At 44.9% G+C, this 20,008-nt stretch overlaps 5 non-coding genes across 5 annotated transcripts; all 5 read left to right on the plus strand.

Moving 5' to 3' along the window:
* Positions 1 to 232: 232 nt before the first annotated feature.
* Trnam-cau (transfer RNA methionine (anticodon CAU)) lies at positions 233 to 332 on the plus strand. The gene is made up of 2 exons: positions 233 to 269; positions 297 to 332. It is a non-coding gene; the product is annotated as a tRNA-Met (tRNA).
* Positions 333 to 2,400: 2,068 nt separating this feature from the next.
* Positions 2,401 to 2,500, plus strand: Trnam-cau (transfer RNA methionine (anticodon CAU)). Its single transcript has 2 exons — positions 2,401 to 2,437; positions 2,465 to 2,500. It is a non-coding gene; the product is annotated as a tRNA-Met (tRNA).
* Positions 2,501 to 3,584: 1,084 nt separating this feature from the next.
* On the plus strand, positions 3,585 to 3,684 carry Trnam-cau (transfer RNA methionine (anticodon CAU)). The gene is made up of 2 exons: positions 3,585 to 3,621; positions 3,649 to 3,684. It is a non-coding gene; the product is annotated as a tRNA-Met (tRNA).
* A 14,964-nt stretch (positions 3,685 to 18,648) lies between these two features.
* On the plus strand, positions 18,649 to 18,748 carry Trnam-cau (transfer RNA methionine (anticodon CAU)). Its single transcript has 2 exons — positions 18,649 to 18,685; positions 18,713 to 18,748. It is a non-coding gene; the product is annotated as a tRNA-Met (tRNA).
* Positions 18,749 to 19,832: 1,084 nt separating this feature from the next.
* On the plus strand, positions 19,833 to 19,932 carry Trnam-cau (transfer RNA methionine (anticodon CAU)). The gene is made up of 2 exons: positions 19,833 to 19,869; positions 19,897 to 19,932. It is a non-coding gene; the product is annotated as a tRNA-Met (tRNA).
* Positions 19,933 to 20,008: the final 76 nt, after the last annotated feature.

The following is a 20,008-nucleotide window of genomic DNA, read 5'->3' on the forward strand; positions in this document are numbered from 1 at the left end:
GGAAGTGCTTACATGAAAAAAAGAAACGCATGTTTCAATTCCTTTTTCAAATACACTTCTCATTACATCTGTCAGGATTATGATGTTAACTGCTGTTTCCTCACATTGTGCATCATTTACAACAGTCGAATGCAAGTTAAGGTGTTGAAAAACCAGCACAGTCTCCATTTGTCTGGCACGTGATTTGTGACAGTTGAGAAATATATATCTAAATTTCCGATCAGTGTTTCAAGCCTCGGTAGCGCAGTAGGTAGCGCGTCAGTCTCATAATCAGTCAAGCTTCCAATGTCAGAGGAATCTGAAGGTCGTGAGTTCGATCCTCACCCGGGGCATTTCTTTTTTTTCTGTTTTTCCTTCATAATCATTACCATATTTGTTTCAAACTATTTCCACTCAGTTCTTCTACTGCTGTACCCGTCTGCCTGAAATAGTCTGACCGACAAATATGTGACAAATGCAGCAAACACGAAATGGCTGTACAGCCACAACACAGGAAGTGCTTACATGAAAAAAAGAAACGCATGTTTCAATTCCTTTTTCAAATACACTTCTCATTACATCTGTCAGGATTATGATGTTAACTGCTGTTTCCTCACATTGTGCATCATTTACAACAGTCGAATGCAAGTTAAGGTGTTGAAAAACCAGCACAGTCTCCATTTGTCTGGCACGTGATTTGTGACAGTTGAGAAATATATATCTAAATTTCCGATCAGCGTTTCAAGCCTCGGTAGCGCAGTAGGTAGCGCGTCAGTCTCATAATCAGTCAAGCTTCCAATGTCAAAGCAATCTGAAGGTCGTGAGTTCGATCCTGACCCGGGGCATTTCTTTTTTTTCTGTTTTTCCTTCATAATCATTACCATATTTGTTTCAAACTATTTCCACTCAGCTCTTCTACTGCTGTACCCGTCTGCCTGAAATAGTCTGACCGACAAATATGTGACAAATGCAGCAACCACGAAATGGCTGTACAGCCACAACACAGGAAGTGCTTACATGAAGAAAATAAACGCATGTTTCAATTCCTTTTTCAAGTACACTCCTCCTTACGTCTCTCAGGATTATGATGTTAACTGCTGTTTCCTCACAATGTGCATCATTTACAACAGTCGAATGCAAGTAAAGGTGTTGAAAAACCAGCACAGTCTCCATTTATCACGAAATGGCTGTACAGCCACAATACACGAAGTGCTTACATGAAGAAAATAAACGCATGTTTCAATTCCTTTTTCAAGTACACTTCTCATTACATCTGTCAGGATTATGATGTTAACTGCTGTTTCCTCACATTGTGCATCATTTACAACAGTCGAATGCAAGTTAAGGTGTTGAAAAACCAGCACAGTCTCCATTTGTCTGGCACGTGATTTGTGACAGTTGAGAAATATATATCCAAATTTCCGATCACTGTTTCAAGCCTTGGTAGCGCAGTAGGTAGGGCGTCAGTCTCATAATCAGTCAAGCTTCCAATGTCAGAGCAATCTGAAGGTCGTGAGTTCGATCCTCACCCGGGGCATTTCTTTTTTTTCTGTTTTTCCTTCATAATCATTACCATATTTGTTTCAAACTATTTCCACTCAGTTCTTCTACTGCTGTACCCGTCTGCCTGAAATAGTCTGACCGACAAATATGTGACAAATGCAGCAAACACGAAATGGCTGTACAGCCACAACACAGGAAGTGCTTACATGAAAAACAGAAACGCATGTTTCAATTCCTTTTTCAAATACACTTCTCATTACATCTGTCAGGATTATGATGTTAACTGCTGTTTCCTCACATTGTGCATCATTTACAACAGTCGAATGCAAGTTAAGGTGTTGAAAAACCAGCACAGTCTCCATTTGTCTGGCACGTGATTTGTGACAGTTGAGAAATATATATCCAAATTTCCGATCAGTGTTTCAAGCCTTGGTAGCGCAGTAGGTAGGGCGTCAGTCTCATAATCAGTCAAGCTTCCAATGTCAGAGCAATCTGAAGGTCGTGAGTTCGATCCTCACCCGGGGCATTTCTTTTTTTTCTGTTTTTCCTTCATAATCATTACCATATTTGTTTCAAACTATTTCCACTCAGTTCTTCTACTGCTGTACCCGTCTGCCTGAAATAGTCTGACCGACAAATATGTGACAAATGCAGCAAACACGAAATGGCTGTACAGCCACAACACAGGAAGTGCTTACATGAAAAAAAGAAACGCATGTTTCAATTCCTTTTTCAAATACACTTCTCATTACATCTGTCAGGATTATGATGTTAACTGCTGTTTCCTCACATTGTGCATCATTTACAACAGTCGAATGCAAGTTAAGGTGTTGAAAAACCAGCACAGTCTCCATTTGTCTGGCACGTGATTTGTGACAGTTGAGAAATATATATCTAAATTTCCGATCAGCGTTTCAAGCCTCGGTAGCGCAGTAGGTAGCGCGTCAGTCTCATAATCAGTCAAGCTTCCAATGTCAGAGGAATCTGAAGGTCGTGAGTTCGATCCTCACCCGGGGCATTTCTTTTTTTTCTGTTTTTCCTTCATAATCATTACCATATTTGTTTCAAACTATTTCCACTCAGCTCTTCTACTGCTGTACCCGTCTGCCTGAAATAGTCTGACCGACAAATATGTGACAAATGCAGCAACCACGAAATGGCTGTACAGCCACAACACAGGAAGTGCTTACATGAAGAAAATAAACGCATGTTTCAATTCCTTTTTCAAGTACACTCCTCCTTACGTCTCTCAGGATTATGATGTTAACTGCTGTTTCCTCACATTGTGCATCATTTACAACAGTCGAATGCAAGTTAAGGTGTTGAAAAACCAGCACAGTCTCCATTTATCACGAAATGGCTGTACAGCTACAATACACGAAGTGCTTACATGAAGAAAATAAACGCATGTTTCAATTCCTTTTTCAAGTACACTTCTCATTACATCTGTCAGGATTATGATGTTAACTGCTGTTTCCTCACATTGTGCATCATTTACAACAGTCGAATGCAAGTTAAGGTGTTGAAAAACCAGCACAGTCTCCATTTGTCTGGCACGTGATTTGTGACAGTTGAGAAATATATATCCAAATTTCCGATCAGTGTTTCAAGCCTTGGTAGCGCAGTAGGTAGGGCGTCAGTCTCATAATCAGTCAAGCTTCCAATGTCAGAGCAATCTGAAGGTCGTGAGTTCGATCCTCACCCGGGGCATTTCTTTTTTTTCTGTTTTTCCTTCATAATCATTACCATATTTGTTTCAAACTATTTCCACTCAGTTCTTCTACTGCTGTACCCGTCTGCCTGAAATAGTCTGACCGACAAATATGTGACAAATGCAGCAAACACGAAATGGCTGTACAGCCACAACACAGGAAGTGCTTACATGAAAAACAGAAACGCATGTTTCAATTCCTTTTTCAAATACACTTCTCATTACATCTGTCAGGATTATGATGTTAACTGCTGTTTCCTCACATTGTGCATCATTTACAACAGTCGAATGCAAGTTAAGGTGTTGAAAAACCAGCACAGTCTCCATTTGTCTGGCACGTGATTTGTGACAGTTGAGAAATATATATCCAAATTTCCGATCAGTGTTTCAAGCCTCGGTAGCGCAGTAGGTAGCGCGTCAGTCTCATAATCAGTCAAGCTTCCAATGTCAGAGCAATCTGAAGGTCGTGAGTTCGATCCTCACCCGGGGCATTTCTTTTTTTTCTGTTTTTCCTTCATAATCATTACCATATTTGTTTCAAACTATTTCTACTCAGCTCTTCTACTGCTGTACCCGTCTGCCTGAAATAGTCTGACCGATAAGTATGTGACAAATGCAGCAAACACGAAATGGCTGTACAGCCACAACACAGGAAGTGCTTACATGAAGAAAATAAACGCATGTTTCAATTCCTTTTTCAAGTACACTCCTAGTAGTATATACAATGGGGGTTTTGGCTCACTTTCAAGAAGTGTCTCTACAAAGCCTTATTTACTAAATAAGGCTTTGGTTGGGTCATTAGCTCTTGCTACTATTACCCCTACTACTTAACGTGTGTTGGAGGTAACACTGTGCCGTACGGTACGATCAATAATTCTTCTCTTACAAACCCCCTACCCGGCCCATCCCTCAAGTAGTATAAGTTAGGTTCGTCGGCTTTCATATCCACTTTATCTATGTTGTAAGTTTTGACTGACCATATAGGATCAGTGGCCCGCTTACGGCTATCACCCTCGTGTTCCCCCGGCTGGTATAGATACCTCACTAGGGCCCTATCTGGTATCTGTTTCTCCTTCCCACGCAATGGAGCGGCCGACTCTGCAACTATTGATTTTAGTTTGATAGCGTCTGCCGGTTTCTTACCGGTGAGACGGGTGACTTCATGGTTGATTGCCGACACCACCTTGGGTAACCTCGTGACCCATTCAGTCGATCGTTTTCCAGGGGTGACCATCTCCCTAGCATACTGATTGCCGAACAAGCGCTCAGCTAAAGTCCTATTAAATCTCTCAACTATGGCTTGGCTGCGATGGGCTCCGGCCGTGCCACGCCTGACCTTTGTATCGTGTTTGGCTAGCAGTTGTGACACGGCACCCATGAACTCCCGTCCGGGGTCAACTTGCAGCTCTGTTGGCCACGTCAGCGGACTGCGTTTGTATATGCGTTCGAATCCTCTGGCTACCTGGGCCGAATCTTTCGTGGTCAAGGGTTCGGCTTCCTTGTAACGACTGGCTACGTCCACTACGGTTAAGGCATACTTGTACCTCTTGTCGTGGGGTAGGAACAGTAGGTCTGCCTGGTGAACGCTATTAGGTATGTTAATACCGAACCTCCTTCTAGGCACGTAGCGTGGTGCCGGCAAATAGATCTGCCACAGGGCTTGTTTTTCAAGCCACGCTTTGGCTTCCTCCGGGGGTACTCGCGCTATTTTAGCTAGCTTATCTACTGCGCTAGCTCCTTTCCAGTACCCACGCGGGCTGTAGTAAATAGCCTCAAATTTTTTCATGTCCATACGCGTATGTGTTTATCCCATCAATAGCTATCCAACGTTTAGTGTCCATAGGCGACAGGGACGTCTTGTTTATAGTCAGTCCGTATATCTTATGTCCATCACTTCTAAGTGTGTTCATTTTATGCCTAAAGGTACGGGTCTTGAACAGGGCTTCCTTGAATCTGGCGTGTTTGATGTGTTGTTTCACCACATACTTCTTAACCCCCTTAGCCTTCCGGATCTCACTATTGTCGGCTTTCAGTATGGAGTACATCTTAGGTCTCAAACCTATGTACTCGGCTATGGGCGTGCCAGCACACTCGTCCTTCATCTTACCTAGGACCTTTTTATTTACCGTACTGTGTATGGCATGGGTCTTAGGGTAGTCGCTGGTGTCATATAAATCGAGGTGTTTTTTCATGTCCTCGTACACGTCCTCGGTTCGAATCTCCATCAGCAGGGAATCCGTGTCAGTGTACAGCACTTCACACCTGTCACCGTACTGTTTCTTGAGCTTGTTGTAGTAAAAGTCGTACATCAGGTGTTTGGATAAATCGAGGATGCTCATCCCCACGTAAACAGGCCGGTTGAATTTTATGTGGCTTTTCTTCATGTGTAGGGCAACCAGGTTGTCTGTGAATATCTTACTACGGTTGAATGCCGGACTGGCTATCAATCTCCTGAGCTTGTCTTCCTCACTCGACCGAACCAGCTTCACGGTCAAGCGTTTCCTCAGGTTCTCCATAGTCTTACCAAACACCGAGTTGTTCATGAGCTTGTAGAGATTTTTCTCAAAATCACTGGTGGCTTTTTTTCGTAGGTCTGTGTTCATTCTGATGTAGGGCTCCATCCATGGGCTCTGGTCGAACATGAGCACCCTGTGTATTTTGGTCAGCCTCATACCTAACGACAGGTACAGCTGTAGGTTGCGATAGTGAACGATGTACTTGGTCTTATTCATTAAGTTAGGCACGAGTTTTTCAACGTCTGTCACACGCCCACCTAACAAGTTATGTTGGTACTCAGACATCCAGTCTGGGTTAACCCTCATACGTTCGGGGGCCAGGGGGTAGCTGTTGTGTGATGTGTGTAATTCCTTGGTATACTCTAAGTCAACCTCGAGGATATACCCTTTGTTCGAATCTGATGCAACCCCCATAACATCAACGTGGGGTACCCATTCGAATCCCCCTGTAGGTAGATACTGGCTCATGGCCCAGCCGTACAGGTTGTTTGCGTCGAGGTAGAGAATGTGATTGGTTGGCTTGTTAGGATCGTAACCTTTCACGTATTGATTATTTGCTTTCGCGTATCGTTTGGATGCCATGGAAATCCCACCTCGCAAGCCTTTCTCAATGAATAGGTGCATGTCGTAATCTGTGAGCAATTCTAAATTAACTCCGGTCTTTTTAAGCAAGGCGTCCCACGACAGACCTGGGCTGGTGTAATACCATGCGGGGTCGAGTTTATACTGCTTGAAACACGTCCGCCTAAACGTTTCAAACACATCGGCTAACAGCAGTACATCTGTCCTCAAGTACAGGTCATGATAATCACCCAGGTTCTTACAACCCAGTTTATTCCATACGTTAATCGCGTGCGAGTAATCATCTCGTGAGACGGACGCCTCATTCAGCTTACTATAAAAGCAGTCAATAGGGGGTAGTCTGGTCTCGGTGAACTTGACCCAACTATCCATGTACTCATAGGGGTACACACCCTTCCTCATAAGCAGGGGTCTAGTCTCGGCGTCTGTGTATCGATCGGTGATAGGGAAGGTATTGTTGGCCTTGACCAGACTGTCGAGTGACGACAGGAGGAACTGAAACGAGTCAATGAACCTAAGTCCGTTTAAGCTGAAGGAGATGTATCTCTCCATGTTGTTGGGGATGCACGTTATATTACCATCGATTTTCGCGATGGCCTGCATGATCAAGTGTGAGTCGTACCCTCTCAAGTTGTGAAAGACAGCGGGGATGTTTATTGTCTTAGGGTTGATTTTAAGCTTGAGGTTGCACGCGCTGTGAGCGGCGCCTCTATACTTACCAGTTATGTGGCAGTGATCTCTCACCGAATCACCGTTAAGTGGTGAGTCACACACGTGACAGTTAGTGCTACTAGCGTGAGCTAGCCTGTCGACTCGGGACATACGCATGGGAGCGATTTTATACAATGCATTCCTAATAATTTTTTCTTCCTCCTGCAAACACTTTAGAAACCTTTCAGCCGCGTCAGGGCCCCTATACACTACCGGAGCTTTCGTTTCCCCGTCACAACGGACGACAATGTATCCAAACGAACAGGCTTTATGCTCTTGTGTCTTGTGGGTGAAGCTCTCCCCACTAGGGGGTGTAGGGGAATCCCCACCCACAACTAAGGCTTCGAAGTCGGCGTATATGATATAAGGCACAGACATTTGGTTCTTGTGGTTACTGAATTTTAGGATATTATCACCTTCCTTAGGCATGTCGACTCGTATGGCTGTCTGCCCCACACCTTGACAATCATCCCGGTGGGATTCTAATAAATCAGCCATGTAGGCATCGTTCACAGAAGTGGGTCTTTTCTCTGTGTGCCGATTGGTCATACAACAGCCTGCTAAAGTGTTTTATCCATGTGTAGTGATACTTGTCACCTCGCTGGATCATGAATATATTGATAACGCGAGCGGGGGGTACCCCCGGACTGACCCTGTGTACTATTGTTGTGTTACCTTCATGCCCAAAGACATTTATAGCCAGATTATTCTGTTTTTCTACTTTAGTGATCTGGGATATGGGGGTGGGTTCATCTATACCATCCCAATTAAGCCCATCATCTTGGGGATAGCTAGAAAGCCTATCTGAATTAGCGCCAGCTGGAAATAAGGCTGACCTGATAGCTAACCTCAGGCAATCGTTTCCTCTATTCTTAACGTTTACTATGGCATGTTTGTTCTTATAGTAGGGAGGCAAGGCTAGGTATGATCCGCCTCTGAACGGCACGTAGTTAGCTATATCTAGATAGACATTATCGATTTTATCTACAGCCCACCCGGACCCCAAGTGTGTGTAGCGTTCTAGGTATTCTCGTATCTGCTGAAAACTGGTATCGATTGATGTGTCAATGGTCTCTGTATGTGTGGCGACCTCTTGTTGACCTCGGAAGTAAGGCTGAACATACTCAGTGGCCCCTGTGGGACCCCCAACCTGCTTATCGAGCGACATTTTCACTGTGATCTGAAACTTGATACTTCCTAGGTTATTTAGTTCCTGGTTGACCTTATCAGCTATCAGAGGCTTGATATCTGTAATGTCTATGTTTCTATCAACATGCATGCGCCAACCTCTCAAATAGTTGCCTACAGCGCGCTCAGTGCGCACGAACTGTAGGTCAATAGCTCTATTCTGTCGTAATAATTCTACAAGCTGTGGTTTTCTCATACGGGAATACCCGCCTAACCCCAAATCGTGTGCCTCGGTTTTCAGTTGTTTTACAGTGGGAGGTTTTGCTACGGGGGCATGTGATAACAATGCGGTTAACCCGGCTCTCCCCAGGTTTGAATAACCCGTGTATCCAAGCTGTTTTGCTTGAGCTTTTAATTGTGTTACCGTAGGAGGAGCTTCTAAACCTAGTAATTTAAACAATGCTGACTTCCGCATTCGAGAATACCCGATCACACCTCTCTGTTTTGCGACCCTCTTCAGCTCGCGTACAGTAGACATCGTGTTTACACCTAAGAGAACCAATGTCTAATTGGTTCACAGTAAGGGGAGGTAACCCTTTCACGCACTGGAGTCTATCTTGAGCAGTCGCCTACGTTCTTTTATGTAGCCTTTTTTATTCTCGTAGATGAGTTGATGTCTGACTACGTTCGCTCCGTGAGCTTTACATAGACAGTAGTGTCCTTTAACCCCGATACCACACACAGAACACGTGTAGTTAGGACTTCCCATATGGAAACAACAGAACCCCTGATTCCTGCATTTCCTACCACAGGCCTCGGTCTTCCCCATAAGTATGTATTCGCATCGGTATGGAGCGGGTCTCATGTTTACTTATATAGGTATTTTAATTTAATTGCTTCGCAACCAACGCAGTAGCTGCTATACCCAACACTATGAAGCCCAGTTCACGATTCATTTGTCCCTTGGATGGTGTGTAGTACTGAGCGAGTGTGGGTTTATTGAGCGGTTCCAATTGTTTACCAGTTAGTAGATAGTATTCTTTCATTGCTTCATCGACATCGTAGAATGTTTTAATGGCATGGTTTTCACGCTTGAGTTGTTCGTTAATAAAATCGATCCTCTGGAGGCGTTTTTTAATGTACTCGTCCTGTGCTCTTTGTAATTTCTCAGTAGCGAGATCGTGTCGCTTCCTTTCTTCCTGTATTTCAGCCGCGTGATCATCTCGTAGTTTCGAGAAGAGGAAATTACTCCCGGAAAATGCCAGGGCATTCACTAACGCCCCACCGACCATCATAGCTATCATGGCCATCCCTATATTTATTTCATTATATTATCAGGTATGATCCCTTGTTTTACTAGGATGTCTTTTGTGGCCATCGCCATACCAAGGTTCATTATAAGCATACCCATATCCTGCAGGTTGAAATCTAGCTTGATAGTTGGTTGTTTAAGCACCATTTTAGTCAACCGAGCGTACCCTACGGCTAGACTGGCGACCACTGTGGCGTGGTATGCGTCGTTGACGAACGTTTTCCCCTCAGACATTATGTATATAATATAAAATATTAAAATTATAACATGATATGCGGGTCTACCGTGGGGGTGGGGGGCTCACTATTGGGTGGGGGCTCACTGTGGGAGGGTACCCCCACGTATAACCACGAGATAGCCAAGGCAGCAGTTACACCTACAGCCAACAACAGTCGGGGGTTGGTCACTTTATGTTGGTTACACCAGAGCTTTCAACCAGTCCTGCAGGCGTGTTCCAGGGTTGATTTTGTGTACATCCGGGTCCGTCATCACCCAAGGTCGCGCGTACGATTTATTCATGCTCAGAGTAGGGCATATGATAACGATGTTATCGAACACATCCTTGTAGTAACCCTCCAACATATCCAACACGAAAACGGTCTTCCCACAGCCAGTCTGCCCGCACACTATGGCGCAGTGTGGGTCAGTGGGTAGTTGTGGGTACCCCTGGGGGGTGTGGGGGTCTCCCCCACTAGTAGATGGCTTGCACGAATCTCCCATTGTCTATATTAAGTTGCGCGTCCATAATAACGTACAGATATAATTTCAACTTACCAGCGGTTTGAGTCTTCTTAGTAATCTGGATGGTTATCCCTTCGCTGCAGTTATCTATACGGCGTCCGCTACCGTGCAGTTTATCATCATCCGTGGATCGCATGTCCAACCATAGGGCGTACTTGGTGGTCAGGTATTCACCGATCTGCACGGAGCCGAGGTCCAGGTCCTTTATTATGTAATCCCCCACTGGTAGCTTTTTTATCTCATCCCACTGCTGGTGTGGTCTCATACCATGACTGAACAGCTGGTTGGGCACGCCGGCAGCAGGTAAAGTCGGCGCTCTGGTGGAATGGGAAGGAAGTGTGATACAATACCGGTGTATATCTGGGTCATAGCCGATCCTATTGTTTTTGTCATTTCTGCTCCGAGCCGGGACTCGTATCTAGCGTACAGCTTATCGATTTCTTCGGCTGACATTTTGTGAATTTTATCCGGGGTGTAGTCTCCAAAGTAATGTTTGGCTTTGCCGCCAACAGCCAACGCCACCAGTTTCTCTCGCTTGGGGGAATCCCCCACAGTGGGGGAACCCTCCAACTGTTCGATCAATTCCTCACACTCCATCTTATAATATAACAAGAAAGATTTAGTTTTAACTATATAATACCCGATGCAGACAAAACACAGTGAAATGAAGGTTAAGTTGCACACGACAAACACTTCGAATATCATAGCTATGCTTAGCTTTGCTTAGCTTTGCTTAGCTTTGCTTAGCATACTATATATGCTACTGGTTGGTCGGTCTTTAGCACGAGCTTAGCGTGTTTAGTTTCAGCGAGCTGTTTCTTCACCCGTTCCCGTTCTAATTTACTCATCACATCGTTCTCTCTCAAACACTCCTCGAACGAATCCCTATCCTTGCAGTGAAATAAGGCCACCCATCGCGTCTGCTCCCTTAGGTCTTTCAACACCGAGTTGAACTTCTGCGTTAGCACCCAGACGCTGTGATTTGCATGCCGGCCGGAGAAGGCCAGGTACGATAGCATGTCTCTCTTTTTTGTTATCTCGCGATTAGCGCTGCAGTCGTCCAGTATGAACAGCGTCGGTTCCCCTTTAAATTTCTCGTGAAGAGCTTTCAACCAGTCCTGCAGGCGTGTTCCAGGGTTGATTTTGTGTACATCCGGGTCCGTCATCACCCAAGGTCGCGCGTACGATGTATTCATGCTCAGAGTAGGGCATATGATAATGATGTTATCGAACACATCCTTGTAGTAACCCTCCAACATATCCAACACGAAAACGGTCTTCCCACAGCCAGTCTGCCCGCACACTATGGCGCAGTGTGGGTCAGTGGGTAGTTGTGGGTACCCCTGGGGGGTGTGGGGGTCTCCCCCACTAGTAGATGGCTTGCACGAATCTCCCATTGTCTATATTAAGTTGCGCGTCCATAATAACGTACAGATATAATTTCAACTTACCAGCGGTTTGAGTCTTCTTAGCAATCTGGATGGTTATCCCTTCGCTGCCGTTATCTATACGGCGTCCGCTACCGTGCAGTTTATCATCATCCGTGGATCGCATGTCCAACCATAGGGCGTACTTGGTGGTCAGGTATTCATCGATCTGCACGGAGCCGAGGTCCAGGTCCTTTATTATGTAATCCCCCACTGGTAGCTTTTTTATCTCATCCCACTGCTGGTGTGGTCTCATACCATGACTGAACAGCTGGTTGGGCACGCCCTCGATGGTCACTTCCACCTTTTCAATCTCGGGGTTGAAAAACTTCTCGCTGTCCCTCCGGAATGGATCGTAATCCTCCACGGGGACGACCAGGATACCTTTCATCGATCGCGCCGGCACGTTCAGGTTGATATTCCACACAGTGTCGCTCTTATCTCGCACGACTGATCTATGTCTCAGTACGCGATCGTACAGGATAGCCATCTTCCCAGAGTACTGGTTTCGAACCTGCCTGGCTAGCTCCGGGCTAGTGACCATGTCGAACTCCAGAGAGATGTTGTCTATGGCATAACTGGCCTCATCACCGTTCGGCGTACGCACTACTTTGCTATAATCGTTAAACGTGAGCTCGTATTCGAGTCTATCACCCAGCGCGGCCTGGTAAAACGGCGCGTGTCCCGTGAGCAACTCGAAGTCGAGCGGCACGCAGAATCGATTCCCGTATGCTCGAGCGATGGCCTTTACACCGTCCGATAGCTTGTCTTGCTGGTCTTGCGTGAAGACATACCCTATGCGCGCCCGGGTTGATTTGCTGATACCCTGGTACACATCATTGACTCGTTCTCCCTCGCTTTTCCAGAGATCCCTGTAGCAGTGAAACACGTCGCTGTCGTCGATGCTCAGCACCTCGTTACCGCTGATCTTGACGGTCGTTTTCTTGATGATAGCTCGACCCACGTTCCGCACTAGCTCGCGTTTGTCGTTGTCGGAGGTCAACGTGATATTGAACGCCAGTCGAACAGTGCCTGGTACAATGAGATCATTCTCACCAAGGTTTGGAAATCTAACCAGCAGAGTTTGATTCTGGTCTATCTTGCTGGGATTGTTGGTGATGGTCACCGACTGTCGCACGGCTCTGGCGCCTAATGGCTCTCTCAATCTTCTGAAAGGATCTAATTTTCTGCCGTACATTGTTATATAAAAGAAATATATTTTTAATACTAATGGATGAAGACATAGATATGACGGAGATGCCGGGCGCTAGTGCCCAGGCATTCGATGATGAGCAGGAGACCTCATTTACTAGTTCACCATTGAACCAAGAACTCTTGGAAACAACGGTAAATGATTATTACGAAAGTTTAAGAAGAGATAAAAACTATGTTGAACCACAGGGTCGATACCATAAGAATTTTTTTATTGACACAAAGGGTGTTCTACGCCTCAAGTCTGACCCAGGGGTTGACCTCTTTAACAAGAGCAATAAAAAACCACTGGCCTTGTCAACTCTAGCCAGCCGCCATGGTGTCGAATTTATCCGTAAAAATCTAAACATGAATGATTACGGTGGTGCAATACCTAAGGCCGTTAAAGAAGATCTGCAAGCTACCAGATCCCACCTCACCACTAGAGATGAAATGACACCACAGCGTGCTACAGAAGCCTCGGACAGCATAGAAAAACTGTTGAGCACCTACTGGGACAAACCGTTACCGGGGTTTGACTTTCCGGTAAGGGAACTGCACGGCTTAGACGAAGCCGTGAAACGCGTGCGTGGAGAACTCGTGAACAACATGGGGAAACTGAACGAAATCGACGAGCACATCGCTAAGGAAAAAACCAAACTCAAAGAAACTGAAAACGATGATATGAATCGTCGTATCAATGAACGACTACGTGATTTAGAAGACGAGAGACGTACACGATTGGAAGCAGCTTCCTCGAATCGTGAACAGCTTCGATCTCAGATCAGTCGCATTCGGGAAACAATCGATAGAATACTGAATGAGGATACAACTTTAGCCAACAGGATTCGGATATTGTTCCGGGAGCAAGGGATCACCATCGCCAGCATTCTAACTGCATTGGGTTTCATCATATCAACCCTGGTGGTGTCACTGACAGGGGGAACCCCCACACCTGCCGGCGGGGGAACTCCCACTCCCACAGGCGGTGGTGTTAAAGACTGGATAAAAAAACTCGGGGAAGGCCTAGCTAAACTGGCTGGTAAAGCCGCCGAAGCCCTTCCCGGCATCCTGGGTAGCATCGTCTCGTGGTTGTTGAGCGCTCTGTCTAAAACTGCCATGTGGCTCAGTCAAAACCTGTGGGCAGCCATCGTCGCCGTGGCGGGTCTGGTGTACGTAGCGGCTAAGAAATCTTTAACCAAATAAGTCCCAAAGTTACCCCACCAACCACTAGGGCTGTTTTATTATCAATATGCTGCTGATAGGGGGGTACCCCCACATGAATATGGGGGTGTGGTGTTGGTTGAATTTTAGGCTCCGGGGGTGGCGCCACTATACCCTTTTCACGTGGTGGGATGTGTGGGATATAGGGGGTGTTAATATCGGGGTTGATACCCAACTTTTGGTCCGCCGTGGCTATGACTATTTTGTTGTTATAACCCACCACTTTTTTTATTCTCAGTTGCATATCACTCGGAGCCATGTACAACCCCACGCCGAATACGTAATTGACTTTCGATCTGGCGTATTCTAACACGTTTTGGTAACGGTCGATGGCCCTCGGGAGATCAACTGGAGAATTGATAGCATCCTCAACGTTGGAAACAAACTGTTTCTGAGCGTCGTAAGCAGTTCCCTTACCGAGGATGTTGGAACGCATCATAGACTGCGCACCCAACAGCGCCCACACGTACGTTCGAATCGAGTCGTTCAAGCGTATTGTACCAGCACGAGTGAATTCTTTCGATGTTTTTTAAATCATTTTAGTCCAGGCTGTGGCTGCATCAGGATTGGTTTGTTTTATACAGCTGACATGGATCTTTTCATTCGTTGTGGGGCCTGTAAATGTATGACGGTTTGGGTTGTATGAACCATCTTTAGAACCAGCCTGATATGTTCCGGACCTGTAGAAGTACACGAGAACTATACCGAGACCATGGTTCACACCAGGAAGGCGAAAGTCTTTATTCGTTGGAATCTCAAACTCCCCACAAACACGTTCATAAGCGCGTCTATCATAAGGGTTATTCGTCATACTCCACGCTTTATCTTGGGGAAGAGGAGCACTTATTTCCTTCAATATTCGTCTCGTTTGATAATAAATATGAAACAAAATGACCGCCTTACTCAGTTCGTCTATACCGTAGTCTGGTGTCACACCCGACCCTGTCGTCGCACACCACACAGCAAAGTTGAGTTGGTTCTGCCAAAACTGCATTGGGTTTTGATTCCAGTTTACCACCGCCTGCGCGTTATTAACGGACACGATATAGTTTTCAAAGATATTAATAAAGGTTGTTTTAAACCCCGTACCATCTGCATTCACCACGATTTTCAAGTGTGCTAAATCCATATTATAATATATAAATTATATATTATAATATGTACATAACACTTCCAGGGATAACGAGCGGTGAGGCCGTTCAGCTGACGCACGCGATCGATAACACGTCAGGTCAACTCGAAGTCGCACTCTGCGATATCACCTACCTACCACAATGGACTAACATTAATATCAGCAACAATAAGCTGTTCGTCAGTGGAACTCGCAGTCAGATAACTGACGGCTACTACAGCGTGTGCTCTCTAAACGACGAGGTCTTCAAACCCCTGGGAGCCGAACTCAAGATGAACGACTCAAACGGTACAGTGGTATTAATCAACAATGGAAGAAACCCCTTGAGGCTCGGCCGACCATTAGCGAGGATACTCGGTATGTCTCCTGACGAGATAAAACCAACAACAACCGTCACAGGTACGAAGTTACCCGACCTAGTACCGTCCTGAGAGCTGTACATTCATCTCGATCAGGTGAGCACAACGTATAACATTCAAGGAGGTCACCCTTCCACTATACTGAGAGCAGTGCCGGTGAAAACTGAGAAATACAACGACGGTAGAACCGAGTCATTTTCACCACGGCAGTATAAGAGATTAACTCAGGGCAACATACCTGAGCTGACAATATCGGTGTTAGATATAAATCATAATCCTGTAAATATAGGATACCTCAGCTTAACGCTACATGTAAAATGACCAGCGCACAAGGGCCCGGAGTGAAAAAATGCGTCAATATCGGGATCTCCGACCTCGGAGACACGCGCGGTTTCGACGCTCCCGGAGTAGATGGTAAATCATACGCCTTGCAACTGAAAAACAACATTTACAAACGCGTTGAAATCCCCTCCGGTGGAACCCTAAGTGATATAGTAGATACCACAAGAGCAACAGTCAACACTAAGTACGCCCTTGTCAACACCGGTGATAATAATTGGGTAATATACCCATCGTTCGGGGGTAAACTGTTCGACTTAGACGATGTTGAGAGCACTACCGTCGCCCGAAACAAGCCATATATGCTCGTCTTCACCGAAGATGACAAGTGGGTGTTGTTACCCGATAACGACTGGTTTATCAATATTAAACTCGTCTCCCCTTACGTGTTCACGGATAACAAAGACAACCACCTAAACAAAGTCGTGAACAATGGAACCCTGCTCGTGGCTTACGTCCCAACTCAGAGACGTAGCGTAGTCGTCAGCCCAGTCAACAATATAGCAGCCCACATGCTATCGAGTAAACCGGCCATACAAAACGTGAAATTGCAGTTGGTGTCTGAATTCGAAGGCGTGGTCAAGATACTAGAGAGTCTACCGGCAAACGGAACACATATCATCAAAGTCTACCTAGGGGAACCATCGGGGAATGATGTCGAGATTGTGAAGGGGATCAAACTCAGGTGGGGCAAACAACATCAGTATCAAGTTTGCAATGTTTACGTGCGGGTGGGTGTCGACTCCAAGACCAGTCTGCAGGGGGTCAACGTGATCGTGGAAAACAAGATATCACTAATCAATATCTTCCTGCCTGACAACATACACTTCATGGGTATGAAGTTAACCCCTGAATTATTATCAGAAAACCAGTTGGAAATTATATCTTAATAATATAATAATGACCAGTCATCATCCCAACACTACGCTTAACGACCTAGGAGATACGGAGGGATTCGATCAGCCTGGTGAGGAAGATGAATTATACATCCTGCACTTCAAAGACAACGCGTACAGACGGGTGCCGTTACCGGATTTAAAAGAGCCCAAATGGCTGATCAACTTAACATTCACCTCACCTTATATCACATTAAATAATGGGGTTGTCTCTAAGATTAAGAACAACGGTATCTGGGCCGGGGATTTCATTCCGGAGAATACATTAGTACACATGCCATCTACTGGTCACGAAAAAAAAGGGTTAAGTGCTTATCCACACAATAAATTAACATTTAGCAGTAATCTTGATAGAATATCCTCCCCTTTCACCCTCATCATAGAAGTCTTCTTTACGTCTTTATTCCATGGAACCCCCCCAATAGTACACCAAATTTTACCCGGGGTGTCAATACGCTGGTCTTATATAAACCAATATTGTCGTATTGTTATACAACAGGATACCACGGGTCCTATAAACCACTTAATAAACCTCAGTGGGGTTTCTATTACAACAGGAAATTCTATTAGCCTCTCACCTATTGCCATGACTAGTAGTCTAGAACTTGTAGACTTCAAATTCATTGATAGATTTTTAACTGAAACCCAATTAAAATATCTTTCAAAATATACATTATAGGATGGGTCTGTACCCAGTCGTAGAGGAAGTAGCGAAGACGCTGGAAACCGTAGATGGGTTCCGCTTGAGGCAGTTATGTGATGTGAAACGTCAACTAGAACAAGACCGTGACACGCGGAAAGCACTATGTAAAAAATATAATAGAGCTTTCAATATCGTGGACGGGGCTGACACTACCCTTATGGCAACCAGCATGGGACTAGGGGCGGCAGGTGTTGGGTTGTTGGCTACCATCGTGGCCGCACCTATAGTGCTAGGTATTGAAATAACGGCAGGGGTGGCAGGGTTGGCAGGATTGGCGCTTAAGTTAGTATCACGCAGACTTAATCGTAAGGCATTGAAACACGACGAGATCAGGGTTCTGGCCGAAGCAAAGCTGAACACAGTGAGTGAGCGTATTTCCACGGCACTCTCTGATAGTAAGATCTCAGAAGAGGAGTTTCGTTCAATCCTCTCTGAACTCAAAAAATATAACGGAATGAAACAAGATATTCGATCCAAGTCTCGTAAGTCTGCTATCAGCGAGGACGAGAAAAAAAAGTACATAGAACAGGGGATACAAAAAGCCCAGCAAGCCTTTATTACGAACACCAAAGTGATCGTAGGCGGTTCACATTAAACTGTTTCATCGATATAAACGTGACATAGGCACAGTGTTACCTCCAACACACGTTAAGTAGTAGGGGTAATGTATCTATACCAGCCGGGGGAACACGAGGGTGATAGCCGTAAGCGGGCCACCGATCCTATATGGTCAATCAAAACTTACAACATAGATAAAGTGGATATGAAAGCCGACGAACCTAACTTGTACTACTTGAGGAATGGGCCGGGTAGGGGTTTTGTAAGAGAAGAATTATTGATCGTACCGTACGGCACAGTGTTACCTCCAACCAATACACGGTAATAGGCACCCAACCTTTTTGTAGTAGGGGTAATAGTAGCAAGAGCTAAGGTCCCAACCAAAGCCTTATTTAGTAAATAAGGCTTTGCAGAGATATTTCTTGAAAGTGAGCCAAAACCCCCATTATATATACAACTCTCCTCCTTACGTCTCTCAGGATTATGATGTTAACTGCTGTTTCCTCACATTGTGCATCATTTACAACAGTCGAATGCAAGTTAAGGTGTTGAAAAACCAGCACAGTCTCCATTTATCTGGCACTTCATTTGTGACAGTTGAGAAATATATATCTAAATTTCCGATCAGCGTTTCAAGCCTCGGTAGCGCAGTAGGTAGCGCGTCAGTCTCATAATCAGTCAAGCTTCCAATGTCAGAGCAATCTGAAGGTCGTGAGTTCGATCCTCACCCGGGGCATTACTTTTTTTTCTGTTTTTCCTTCATAATCATTACCATATTTGTTTCAAACTATTTCCACTCAGCTCTTCTACTGCTGTTCCCGTCTGCCTGAAATATTCTGACCGATAAATATGTGACAAATGCAGCAACCACGAAATGGCTGTACAGCCACAACACAGGAAGTGCTTACATGAAGAAAATAAACGCATGTTTCAATTCCTTTTTCAAGTACACTCCTCCTTACGTCTCTCAGGATTATGATGTTAACTGCTGTTTCCTCACATTGTGCATCATTTACAACAGTCGAATGCAAGTTAAGGTGTTGAAAAACCAGCACAGTCTCCATTTATCACGAAATGGCTGTACAGCCACAACACACGAAGTGCTTACATGAAGAAAATAAACGCATGTTTCAATTCCTTTTTCATGTACACTTCTCATTACATCTGTCAGGATTATGATGTTAACTGCTGTTTCCTCACATTGTGCATCATTTACAACAGTCGAATGCAAGTTAAGGTGTTGAAAAACAAGCACAGTCTCCATTTGTCTGGCACGTGATTTGTGACAGTTGAGAAATATATATTTAAATTTCCGATCAGCGTTTCAAGCCTCGGTAGCGTAGTAGGTAGCTCGTCAGTCTCATAATCAGTCAAGCTTCCAATGTCAGAGCAATCTGAAGGTCGTGAGTTCGATCCTCACCCGGGGCATTTCTTTTTTTTCTGTTTTTCCTTCATAATCATTACCATATTTGTTTCAAACTATTTCCACTCAGTTCTTCTACTGCTGTACCCGTCTGCCTGAAATAGTCTGACCGACAAATATGTGACAAATGATGCAAACTCGAAATGGCTGTACAGCCACAACACAGGAAGTGCTTACATGAAAAAAATAAACGCATGTTTCAATTCCTTTTTCAAATACACTTCTCATTACATCTGTCAGGATTATGATGTTAACTGCTGTTTCCTCACATTGTGCATCATTTACAACAGTCGAATGCAAGTTAAGGTGTTGAAAAACCAGCACAGTCTCCATTTGTCTGGCACTTCATTTCTGACAGTTGAGAAATATATATTTAAATTTCCGATCAGCGTTTCAAGCCTCGGTAGCGCAGTAGGTAGCGCGTCAGTCTCATAATCAGTCAAGCTTCCAATGTCAGAGCAATCTGAAGGTCGTGAGTTCGATCCTCACCCGGGGCATTTCTTTTTTCTGTTTTTCCTTCATAATCATTACCATATTTGTTTCAAACTATTTCCACTCAGTTCTTCTACTGCT

The sequence above is a fragment of the Haliotis asinina genome, chromosome 2 (genome assembly GCF_037392515.1).
Source record: "Haliotis asinina isolate JCU_RB_2024 chromosome 2, JCU_Hal_asi_v2, whole genome shotgun sequence".
Taxonomy (NCBI): Eukaryota; Metazoa; Mollusca; class Gastropoda; order Lepetellida; family Haliotidae; genus Haliotis; species Haliotis asinina.